Source organism: Aegilops tauschii, chromosome 7 (genome assembly GCF_002575655.3).
Source record: "Aegilops tauschii subsp. strangulata cultivar AL8/78 chromosome 7, Aet v6.0, whole genome shotgun sequence".
Taxonomy (NCBI): domain Eukaryota; kingdom Viridiplantae; phylum Streptophyta; class Magnoliopsida; order Poales; family Poaceae; genus Aegilops; species Aegilops tauschii.
In genome coordinates this window covers 66,869,546-66,883,180 of record NC_053041.3, presented here as the reverse complement: position 1 = coordinate 66,883,180, position 13,635 = coordinate 66,869,546, and positions in this window count along the sequence as shown.

The window sequence follows — 13,635 nt, the reverse complement described above, 5'->3', positions numbered from 1 at the left end:
AAATTACTGTCGAGCAATTGATAGAAAAGCGCATAGTTATGAGAATATCTAGGCATGATCATGTATATAGGCATCACGTCCGCGACAAGTAGACCGAAACGATTCTGCATCTACTACTATTACTCCACACATCGACCGCTATTATCACGTTCTGGTGAATTGTAACAATTATTTTCGTGATCGCAAAGTTTTTGTCTTTTTCAGCAAGATCAAATAATTATCACCCAAGAAGATCCTATTGGTTCTACTTGGCACAAACACTAATTAAAACATAAAACCACATTTAATCAGAGGCTAGATGAATTATTTATTACTAAACAGGAACAAAAAGCAAGGAAAAAAATAAAAAAAATAAAATTGGGTTGCCTCCCAACAAGCGCTATCATTTAATGCCCCTAGCTAGGCATAAAAACAAGGATAGATCTAGGTATTGTCATCTTTGGTATACAATCCATAAGTGGCTGTCATAATAGATTCATAAGGTAATTTAGTTTTCTTACTAGGAAAGTGTTCCATGCCTTTCCTTAACGGAAATTGGAATCTAATATTTCCTTCTTTCATATCAATAATTGCAGCAATCGTTCTAAGGAAAGGTCTACCAAGAATAATAGGACATATATGATTGCAATCTATATCAAGAACAATGAAATCTACGGGCACATAATTCCTATTTGCAACAATAAGAACATCATTAATCCTTCCCATAGGTTTCTAAATGGTGGAATCCGCAAGATGCAAGTTTAAAGAACAATCATCAAATTCACGGAAACCTAACACATCACACAAAGTTTTTGGAATCATGGAAACACTAGCACCCAAATGACAGAAAGCATAGCATTCGTGATTTTTAATCTTAATTTTAATAGTAGGTTCTCACTCATCATAAAGTTTTCTAGGGATAGAGACTTCTAATTCAAGCTTTTCTTCATAAGATTGCATTAAAGCATCGACGATATGTTTAGTAAAAGCTTTATTTTGATCATAAGCATGAGGAGAATTTAACACGGATTGCAACAAGAAAATGCAATCTATCAAAGAACAATTATCATAATTAAATTCCTTGAAATCCAAAATAGTGGGTTCATTGTTATGTAAAGTTTTGACCTCTTCAATCCCACTTTTACAAAGTTTTGCATCAAGATCTCAAAACTCCGAATCATTGGGACGCCTTTTAACTAAAGTTGACTCATCTCCAGTCCCATCTTTGTCAAGATCCATATTGCAAAACAAAGATTTAATAGGAGACACATCAATCACTTTTAGATTTTCATCATTATTAGTACCCTCTAGCTCTTCCGGCTTGGCGGACATCTTATTAACTAAGGTGGCTTGCTTATCCGAAATTTGGCCTACTAAATTTTCAAGATGGGCAAACTGAGATTTCAATCCATAAAATTCCTTAGACATATCATCAAGCTCTTTATTCATGTACTCCATAAAACTTTTTTGTTCCTTAAGCTCGTTTCTGAAGAAATTATTATGCTCAAATTGCAAAGTCATAAAGCTTCTAACGTTGTTTTCAATTTCTTCCAACCTTCTAAGGTGAGGATCAACGTTTTTAGGTAAAGCCATCAGGGCAAATAATCCAACACACAAGCACACAAGAAGCAAGCGAAAAGAGACGAATGGAAAAAAGGCGAATAACACGGCAAAGGTGAAGTGGGGGAGGGGAAAACGACGGGAAAATGGAAAATAATGTAATGCGAGGGATAAGAGTTTGTGATGGGTACTTGGTATGTCTTGACTTGTGCGTAAATCTCCCCGGCAACGGCACCAGAAATCATTCTTGCGACCTCTTGAGCATGCGTGGGTTTTCCCTTGAAGAGGAAATGGTGATGCAACAAAGTAGCGTAAGTATTTCCCTCAGTTTTTTAGAACCAAGGTATCAATCCAGCAGGAGACTACACGCAAGTCCCTCGTACCTGCACAAACAAATAAGAACCTTGCAACCAACGCGATAAAGGGGTTGTCAATCCCTTCACGGCCACTTGCAAAAGTGAGATCTGATAGAGATAATAAGATAAATATTTTTGGTATTTTTATGATATAGATTGGAAAGTAAAGATTGCAAAATAAACGGTGACAGAAATAGCACGTTGGCGGGAGATTAATATGATGGAAAATAGACCCGGGGCCATAGGTTTCACTAGTGACTTCTCTCAAGATAGCATAAACTACGGTGGGTGAACAAATTACTGTCGAGCAATTGATAGAAAAACGCATAGTTATGAGAATATCTAGGCATGATCATGTATATAGGCATCACGTCCGCGACAAGTAGACCGAAACGATTCTGCATCTACTACTATTACTCCACACATCGACCACTATCCAGCATGCATCTAGAGTATTAAGTTCATAAGAACAGAGTAACGCATTAGGCAAGATGACATGATGTAGAGGGATAAACTCAAGCAATATGATATAAACCCCATCTTTTTATCCTCGATGGCAACAATACAATACGTGCCTTGCTGCCCCTGCTGTCACTGGGAAAGGACACCGCAAGATTGAACCCAAAGCTAAGCACTTCTCCCATTGCAAGAAAGATCAATCTAGTAGGCAAAACCAAACTGATAATTCGAAGAGACTTGCAAACATATCAAATCATACATGTAAGAATTCAGACAAGAATCAAACATTGTTCATAGATAAACTTGATCATAAACCCACAATTCATCGGATCTCGACAAACACACCGCAAAAAGTATTACATCGAATAGATCTCCAAGAGAATCGAGGAGAACTTTGTATTGAGATCCAAAGAGAGAGAAGAAACCATCTAGCTAATAACTATGGACCCGAAGGTCTGTGGTAAACTACTCACACATCATCGGAGAGGCTATGGTGTTGATGTAGAAGCCCTCCATGATCGATTCCCCCTCCGGCGGAGCGCCAGAAAAGGCCCCAAGATGGGATCTCACAGGTACAGAAGGTTGCGGCGGTGGAAATAGGGTTTCGTGGTGCTCCTGGATGTTTTCAGGGTATATGAGTATATATAGGCGAAAGAAGTAGGTCGGTGGAGCAACAAGGGGCCCACGAGGGTGGGGAGCGCACCTCCCTACCTCGTGGCTGCCTCGTTGCTTCCTTGACGTCCACTCCAAGTTTCCTGGATTGTGTTTGTTCCAAAAATAACTCTCCCGAAGGTTTCATTCCATTTGGATTCCGTTTGATATTCCTTTTCTGCGAAACACTGAAATAGGCAAAAAGACAGCAATTTGCACTGGGCCTTCGGTTAATAGGTTAGTCCCAAAAATAATATAAAAGTGCATAATAAAGCCCATTAAACATCCAAAACAGATAATATAATAGCATGGACCAATCAAAAATTATAGATACGTTGGAGACGTATCATGAACAAACTTTCTGTTCTAAGTGAGGAATTAAAGATAACTGGATACCCTTTTCAGGAGGACGTTTTGGTGATGATACCGTGAAACTCAGTAAACAAACTCATGGGAACAATTTACAATCTCTTTTTGCCATACTGAGCGTACTATGAACATGCACACCTTGAGGCGCCACCTTCTTATGGAAGAAGATCGGAAGAAGTCTAAAGGGAAGGAAAGGAATTCATATGCAGTTGAACTTCCACCTTGGTGAGTACAAGAACCAAAGGAATAAAAGGATTTTTAGAGGAAAAATGATGGCACTGATTTGCAAGAGGAGATTAATAGGGAAAGAGATAGGGACTACAGAAAGGAAAGTGATGGCAGGCGTACAAGGGTGATCACTGGAATGATCAATCAAACCAAAAAATTGACAAAAAATATAAATACTATAGCTGCGTAGAATATGGACAATTCAAGTCTGAATGCAGCAAGAGGAAGAAGCCAAATGACTAGAAGGGTAATTCTAATGATCAAGACAGCCGCAAGGGGAACCAATCCTCTGAAGGTATACCTAATGCTTATGTTTGTACTGAAGCTTTATTTACTAGTACTACTTTTCAGCATAGTTAGGTGGTTGATTCAGGGGCAACATCACACATAGCTAGAGATTGTAAATCATTCTTGGCTTTAAAACCTATTCCCGAAGGAACTAGACATGTCTACTTTGGAACAACAGCTAAGGCAGACATACTTATTGGAATAGGAAATTACATTCTCAAACTCCCTGATGGAGGAAAGCTAATACTAAATGATACCCTGTATTCATCCAATATGAGAAGGAACCTAGTTTCTATGTCTAAACTAGAAACCGTTGGGTATAAAACATTGTTTGGTGATGGGAAAGTAAAATTGCTACTGGATGCAAAATTAGCACATTCGGGATTTGGTCATGAAGGATTATATATTCTTAATGATATTACTGAAGATAACTCTCCTAATTGTTTAGTGGGAGAGGAACCGAACTCCACTATGAGTAATATTAGTGTTATAAACAATTGCTCAGAATCTTACTTATGGTTCCCTAGGCTTGGTCATATCTCCAAGAACATAATTAAAAGATTGATTAGTTCTGGAATATTAAATTTTAAGAGGGAAGATTATGGTGTCTATGAAGCTTGCATTCTGGGAAAGATGACTAGGTCCCCTTTTCCTAAGGCTAACCGATCCACCGAACCGCTTGCTATAGTTCATTTTGATATTTGTGGAGAATTCTCTACTCCTACATTGGGAGGCCAAAAGATTTATTTCATCATTTTCATAGATGACTACTCTCGCTTTGGATATGTCTATCTTCTTAAACACAAGTCAGAGGGATTTGAGATGTTTAAGACTTATAAAGTTGAAGTGGAAAATCAATGAAATAGGAACATCAAGATACTTAGAATTGATCATGGGGGAGAGTACACTTCAGGAATTCTTGATGAATTCTGCAAAGAGCATGGAATTGTCCACCACTATACCTTGCCTTATACTCCACAACAAAATGGGGTGGCGGAAAGAAGGAATAGGACTTTAATGGACATGGTTAGATCAATGATGGCTTATTTTGATTTGACATTATCTTTTTGGGGAGAAGCTTTACACACAACAGTCCATTTACTTAATCACTCACCATCTAAGGCAGTTAAGGTAACACCTTATGAATTGTGGGAAGGGAGGAAACCCTCACTGCGGCATTTGGCAGTTTGGGGGTGTAATGCACAAATAAGGGTGCTAAGTCAACTCCGCACCAAACTGCATCCTAAAAGCAATGCAGGAATATTTATTGGGTATTATTCAGGATCAAATGGCTACCGGTTTTATGACCCTGAGAAGAAGAAATTGGTTGAAAGTGGTGATGCTATTTTCTTAGACCAGGACACACCTTGCCGTGCTAAATGTGCTAGAGGGGAATTATTAGTGGAACCCCTAGACAGTAATCCAACTAAACCTGATCTTGATCATGAACATCCGGTTCAGGAAAATATTGACACTAACATGAACCAAATAGACACTCCCTCAACTAGTATAACTAGGAACAGTGGGAGGAATACTAGATTGCCTTCACATTTGAATGACTAATATGTGTTTCTGAGGGAAGTGCACTCTATGGTATCCATCCTAGAGGAAGAACCTAGAACATATAAGGATGAAGTGGTGTGTTCTAAATCCAACTTATGGATAGATGCCATGAAGGAAGAATTAGATTCTATGAGGAAAAATGGTGTTTGGAAATTGGTTGATCCACCAAATAACCAAAAGGCTATAGGGTCTAAATTTTTTTTAAAGGAAACTTAATGCATCTGGACTAGTGGAAAAATACAAAGCCAGGCTGGTTGCCAAGGGCAACACACAAAAGGAAGGAGTCGATTTTGTGGAAACTTTTTTCACCTATAGCTAAATTTACATCCATACGGATCATCAGTGCTTTAACCACTTACTATGATCTGGAATTGCATCAAATGGATGTTTAAACAACTTTCCTTAATGGAAATCTATATCTGTCAACCAGATAGTTTATAGAAAAAGGAAATGAAGGGAAAGTTTGCAAATTAAAAAGATCCATTTATGGTCTTAGACAGGCTTCACGTGAGTAGTATATTTTGTTTGATAATGCAATAATATCATACAGATTCTCTATGACGAAAGGAGATCATTGCATTTAATGGAAACTCATAGAAGATAAATTTGTGCTTTTGTCTCTTTATGTACATGATATTCTGATAGTATCTAACAATAAATTATAGTGATGGAAGTTAAGGCCTGGTTTGCTTCTAAGTTTGACATGAAAGATATGGGGGGAAGCTTCTTATGTGTTAGAGTGGAAGTACATAGAGATCGCAAAAGGAAAGTATTTGGTTTAATTCAGAGGTCATATGTGAAAACAATACTTAACAGTTTCTCTATCACTACTAGGGAAAAGCGTAGCAACAGCGCGGGTTTTAGGACTATCAGTAGTGCGGGCAGGAGCGCTACTGGTACGGCGCTACAGCTAAAGGTTAGCAGTAGCGTTGGTTAACCCACGCTACTGCTACACCGACTTAGTAGTAGCGCTTTCTCGATGCGGCGCTACTGGTAATTACTAGTAGCACTTCTCCTAGCCCGCGCTACTACTATTATTCCGTATTTTATTTCTTTTTTATTTCATGTTGTATTCATACACCTCTATACAAGTTTTCATACAGCAGCAATTTAGAGATTGTTTTTACATCATAATGAGTTATTACATCATTGGGTGAAAGAACCGTGGACTAGTTTCAAGTGGATGGACATCCACTTGAAACTAATCTGCGGTTCTTTCACGCAATGATATAATAAATATCATCATCATCATCATCATCATATCATTAACAACTTATCATCATAAGACATCATTGTCATATAACACCTCCTCATGATCATCGTTTTCATCAATGAGACATCACATAGCAAGTTGGTCACTAGTCATAATCACAACCACTCCTCATCATCAACTCTAACACATTGTACCACATAATAAACATATTGTACCTCATAGGACCTACTACATTCTCTTAGGACCTACTATATTCTCTAAGGTAAAATAGCAAAAAACAAGATACCCCTGGCTCTCCATTATGGAGAATGCAGATTATCCTGTCTCCAATTCTTGCCTTTCGCTTAATGTTGCTTCCAAGAACCTCCTTACGAATGTCCAAACATTTTTTCCACTCTTTGATTAGCATGTGTTCACCGGTTTCAGAAATCTGATATGCACATGTGAGATCCGTAGGATGACCTGGCTGTATGTTCAGAACTTCAAGGCGACCATTGTAATACATCAGATGAGGCACACAATCCATCGGGATTTTCTGTTGAAAAACATAGTAATAACTTCGTAGTTAGCAATGATGTACTAGTTTTAGAAGTATGCAAAAGATGCACGGATGTCGTAATAGTAAAAAATCTTACCAGGGTATCTCCATAGAAGTTATCGTGGTTCAACACGTGCACTAGTGGCACGTATTCACCATAATTTGGAGGAGTTCGATAATAGGTATTGTAATTCTCAAAGAAAGTACAAAATGTGATCAGATGATTTTTCTCCTTATAAGTTAATTCGGAGCCATCGGTGTAGTGGGTTTTGTCTACCATCTTCCGCACATTCTTTGAAGAATCAAAATAAGCTGTCAATGGAAATAAGCTGTCAACTATTTTGAAATAAACAATATAAATTAGTTAATAACTATGTTTGAGAAACTCACATAGTGGTAGAATTGGAAGCGTATCAACAAGGACCCAAATGTCCATATTGTTTTGCTCGATGTCACGATCACCAAGATCCATGGTGACAATCATACCCTCATATAAACCATACATTTTGCAAAGTGCTTCCCAATTTTGGCAACCAAAATGGGTTACGCTCTGAGAATTGTACAGATTTACTTCAAAATCCATATCATGATGGGTCCTTAGGTGTATTTTCTTTGTTTCAAAATTTTCATGGTCTTCAAAACCCATCCTCTCCAAGACATAGCGTCTTGCATGACATGGGATAAGCTAGTCGAATTGTAAAAGATGAAAATTAGACGTTGAAATAGTTGAAGTCGTGCTTAATTACGAAAAAAACACTTGTCGTCGTTGCGTACTGTTTCAACGTCGAAGGTCTCCTCGAGCTTAATGCTGAAGCGCCGATCATCGTCCAGGTGAGGGCACCTGTCGCACAGACCTCGATCGTCGTGGCACCAGCTGCACTCCGCCGGGAGACTTTCTTCATCCGAGTACGACATTTCCTACGTTCATAATTCAAAGATTAAACTTGTACAATTAAATATGTGTACTAAAAAACCTAAATTAGATCATTATTTTTCGAGAAAATCCAGGCCACTCGATATTTCCTACATATTCTAGCACAAGTCATGCCAGAATTCACGGAAAAATCCGGCATGACCTTTGCTAAAAAAGGACATATCGAGCGCCTGAAATTTGCCGGAACGGAAATTAATCAACACTCCGGCAAAACATAGGCCACTGGGAGGTGTAACCTGAACATGACCGGCCACTTGGGCAACCACATATCCTATATACATGTTTTTATCTACATCATATATATCTTATAGGACTCATATTGACATGGAGATTTGGCTGGTCTCACCTCGTGGTCGGAGGGGGTCGGTGACGGGGACGACGGCGGGGATGATGGAGGGGCTCCTTGATTTCTGCAAAAGCAAAAACCCTATAAGTTATCACTAATACATCCCAAATAATTGCTTAAACTAAAAAAATAACAACAAATATGACATGTTCAACTAGTTCTATTAATTCAACTAGTTCTTACTAAATATAAACTTACTATAAATAGAAAAAAAACTAGTTCTTTCTAAAAATAAAGTAACTAGTTATATTAATTTTATTACTAAAAATACATTAGTTCTATTAATTCAACTAGTTCAACTAGTTTATTAATTTACTTACTAAACTAGTTCAACTAAAACTAAACTAGTTCTATTAATTCAACTAGTTCTTACTAAATATAAACTTACTATAAATAGAAAAAAAACTAGTACATCTACTACTACTAATTAACACCTACTACTACATCTACTACTAATTAACATCTACTACTAGTAATTATACAACTAGTTTACCATCACTACTACTAATTAACATCTACTACTACTAAAAATCATTATCTATGAACCCTAAATTAACATCTACTACTACTAAAAACATCTACTAACTAAGCAAAGAGAGAGGGGGTGGGGGGCTTACAGAGAGGGGAGAGACGGTGGCGGGGAGGTGCTCGGCGACGGAGGTAGGGGCGGCGATGGCGGGCTCGGGATCGGGAGGCGGTGATCCTGGGCGGGCTCGAGCGGCGGCGGTGAGGTCGAGGGCGGCGACGGTGTGGTCGAGAGCGGCGGCGGTGAGGTTGAGGGCGGGCTCGGGCGGCGGCGGTGAGGGCAGGCTCGGGCTCGGGCGGCGGCGACAGAGGAGTAGGAGAACAGGGGGGAGGAGGACTTAGCGAAATTTTGAGCCGGGGGGTGGTTAAGTCGAACTAGCAGTAGCGCTCGTAAGGAAAACGCGCTATAGCTAACTTATCTATAGCGCGTTTTAGAGAAAAACGCTACTGCTAATGGAAGCAGTTATTTCTTTTGTTTATCCCAATATCAGTAACGCTTTGTCCTGAAAAAACGCTATAAGTCTAAGCAATGTAAAAACATTAAAAATATACATTGGTCATCATTGATCTTTTTGTGTAGAATCTCAATAGTCAACATGAATCCTAACTGTACCTGTATAGGTACAGGCGAGGATTCATATTGCAGCCACAAATCCTACACATATAGTTCAATGAAGACCAAGTGCTCGAGATAGGTTGAGAAGTAACATATTTAAGGTGGTAAACACCTTGTTCGCTTAGCAGTATGGGACTAAACTTAATTAGTTGCGATGATACTTAGCAGCAGCGAGTTTTGAAGAAAAACGCTTCTACTAAGTACTTTAGCAGTAGCGCGTCCCCGGAAAGGGTGCTACTACTATATCTAGCCTGGGGGCAACACCGTGTCAATTATAGTAGTAGCACTCGTTTCACCTAGAGCGCTACTGCTACTGAGATATTAGTAGCGTGGTTTACTGAAGCTCGCTACTGCTAATTAGCAGTAGCGTCTTTTTTAACCCACGCTGCTGCTAAGATTCTGTGTATAAGGTTTTCCCTAGTAGTGTATGAAAGGTTGCAAACCCATGAAAATACCTATACTTAAGGGAATTAAAATTAGCGAGGAAATGTGTCCTAAAACTCCCGAGGAAAAGCAGAAAATGAGTGAAGTTCCATATTCATTTGCTTTGGGTTCTTTAATGTATGCTATGCTCTTTACTAGGCCTGATTTATGCCATGCTGTGGGAATTTTGAGTAGATACCAAAGGAATCTAGGGGAAGAACATTGGAAGCAAATAATAAATACTTTGCATTATGTCAAAGGAACAATGGATTATTTCTTATATTTTAATGGTCATAATCTCCAACTGCAGGGCTTTAATGATGCCGATTGGCAGGGCGATCCTGATGACCGTAAACCGATGTCTGGCTATCTGTTTAAATTGGATGGAGGTGTTGTTTCATGGAGGAGCAAGAGGCAGGAATCTGTGGCCCTCTCAGCTATGGAGGCTGAGTATATAGCAGCTTCAGAGGCAGTGAAAGGTGTTTGGCTGAGGGAGTTTCTTGTGTCACTCAAGTTCATGGAAAGGGTATTTGATCAAGTCACTGTTTATTGTGATAACTAGGCAGCGATCAAGGTAGCAATGGATCCTAAATTTCATAGTAAGATTAAGCATATAGAAGGTAGATATCACTATATACGTGATGTGATAAATTGTTTCAAGACTGTCCGGTTAGATTATTTACCCAACATTTATATGGTTGCTGAGCCACTGACTGAAGCTCTTAGTCAGGTAATTTTTTGTAAACATGTCAAGAACACGGGTCTTCGTTTTGGGAACTAAATTGTTTAGCCAAGTGGGAGATGTTGGAATATTTAGTGTGTGTTTGTGTGTGTGGCATATAACATTTATTTTACTGCTATTTTTATCTCCTGGAAATTGTTGATGTGGAATTAAAACCATCATATACGTGTATGGTGTACATGAAACGGAAATTAGTCTGAGGAAACCGGTACTTCATGGTGGAAGTACAGTACATGTGTATTGGAAATTAAACTTTGTTTATATAACCCGGGCATAGCATGATGGAATGACTAGGTTGTCCATAATTTGGCAATATCAATTGTTTAAAAGCCTGCGGATTTGAATTGGAATTTATTCAAATCTGGTGCATGAATCACACATGCGTGAAGAGACCTTATTAAAGATCAGTTTGAGACTCCTATTTGATTAGTAATGATCGTGGTTGGTTGTGTTAATCTGGAGTCTTTGTTTAAACAGATTGTTTATCTGGAAACCTATCTGTATGCAGTTTAAATTAAACCGGCATTATTCTATATATATTGGTCTCTACCCTCTGGCCTCAATACCATTGTGAGCGGCACCACGGATTAAGGTAAGGAACAGAGGCTAGGCCATAACTTCAACAACTACGACGGGAAACCTAATGGGAAGGGAGGGTCCGACAGGAAAAGGGAAGGATGCCTTGTGGGGTGGGGTTTTCTGTGTTGGGCTTGCATGTTGGAGATAACATGTCGGATAATCTGGACAACCGCATTTCTCCCCACATTTGTTCTGGATTTGGGGGAGCTCAGACTGTCCAGAGGTTGAATTTTTAGGAGCCTACTGGGCGCTCGTTTGATGTTCGAACACGCCCGAACATATGGGAGAGAAGTAAGCTTCAACCTTGAAGACAAATTTAATCATTTATTTAATTTATTTATATATTCATTATAGCCCATAGCAATGCACGGACGTTCTGCTAATATACGTAAGAGAGGGCTCATGCAACTCAGTGCTCCCCCGCCTCGCGTATATACGTCAGGTAAGTGAGAGAACTTCGCCCTGCAAGTGGTGTGGTGTTGTGTTCCCTTGATAAAGCATCGGGCGAGCCGATCTGCGTAACAGCCTCACGATCCACATGCATGCATGCATGTATGGCTCATGCATACTAGACTTCCATTAGTCAAACTTTATAAAGAAGGACCAAATTTAGAAAACAAATTGGGCAGAAACAAGAAGATATTGAAGCGGAAAGCATCAGCCAGTACCACGACCCAATATATAACAAAATTTCTTTATGACAGATATTTGTGGTATAGGCACGAGTCATGTCTTGTTAGGTTATTTTCTTAGTAACTAGCTAATTGCCCGTGGATTGCAATGGACCAGACATATTATAGTGATTCTTTCGTCCAATGCTTGATGTTATTTTTAATAATTAACATGATCCTCACATTGAAAGAATGATATTCTATATAAGTAACGCGATCCTCCCGTCGAAAGATGATACCCTCCATAAGTAATGTAAACCTCCTATTCAATCAATGCTCGATGATTTTTTTTATAATTAACATAATCCTCTAGTATACATAAGTAACGTGATCCTCACATCCAAACATTATACTCCATAATTGATGTGATCCTTCCGTCAAATACTTGATGATACTTTTCATAATTAATGTGAGCTTCCCATTCAAATAATCATACTTTTCATATTTAGCGTGACCCTTCCGTCTAAAGAATGATACCCGACATAATTAATGTGATCCTTCTGTTCAAAGAATGATACTCTATATAATTAACACGATCTTCCCATTCAAAGAATGATACTCTACATAAGTAAACTGATGTTTCCATACAAATAATTATATTCTCCATAATTAACGTGATTCTCCCGTCCAAAGAATGAGACTCTTCATAATTAATGTGATTTTCCAGTCCAAGGCTCGATGATATTTCAATAAGTAACGTGATCCTCCCGTCCAAAGAATTTATATTGTCCTAATAATGTGATCCTCCTGTCCAAAGAATGAGACTTTACATGATTATCCTCTCGTACAAAGAATGTTACTCTCCATAATTAACATGAAACCAATAAACATACAAAACCAAACAAAACTATGATGTGCAATCATGACCGCATACTCCCTTTTAATAGTAGACAGATTGGCTAGGGTTATAGCTAATGGGATGCACTGCATGGTTAAATGCGGATTGTAATGCACCGGTGCATATGTTCATAGGTGATTAGGTTTATCATTTTCAAAGTAAGGAAACTTAGTGAACCTGTAGAATTTTGTGAATAATATGCTCATTTGTGTGCTCCATGAAAAAACAAATCAGTGTATTTTCTCTTTGTTAACTTTCTTAACTTAGAAGAATCATACACATAATTTTTTATTCAATATTGTGCGCTTGCCCTGTTTACGAAGAAGTATGGATGCTCTTGGAGATGCCCAACCTTAGAGGATCTCAGTTCTTTACTTCTTTCAATTTGAAGACTCCATACATATATATTTTTGTTTCAAATTTGTATGCTCACCCTATTTACGGAAGAAGTATGGGCACCCTTGAAGATGTCCTTAGAGGATCTCAATCATTAGAGGTCTCTTTTTAGAGGATCTCAGTTCAACCTAGCGTTCCATCACCGACAGTAGGAGTACCGATATTATATTGGCTGGATCAAATTAAGTTAAGGAGCAGAATAAAGGATCACATTGGATAGCAATTGAAGACACAGTAGATCGATCTATCACCATAGTCTATATATCCAAATCGCATGCATGTGTGTTAGCTCGAATGGGAACATATGAAGACACTGTCGCATTCTGGCCATCCATTTCGATTTCTTAGGAGCTGCATAGGC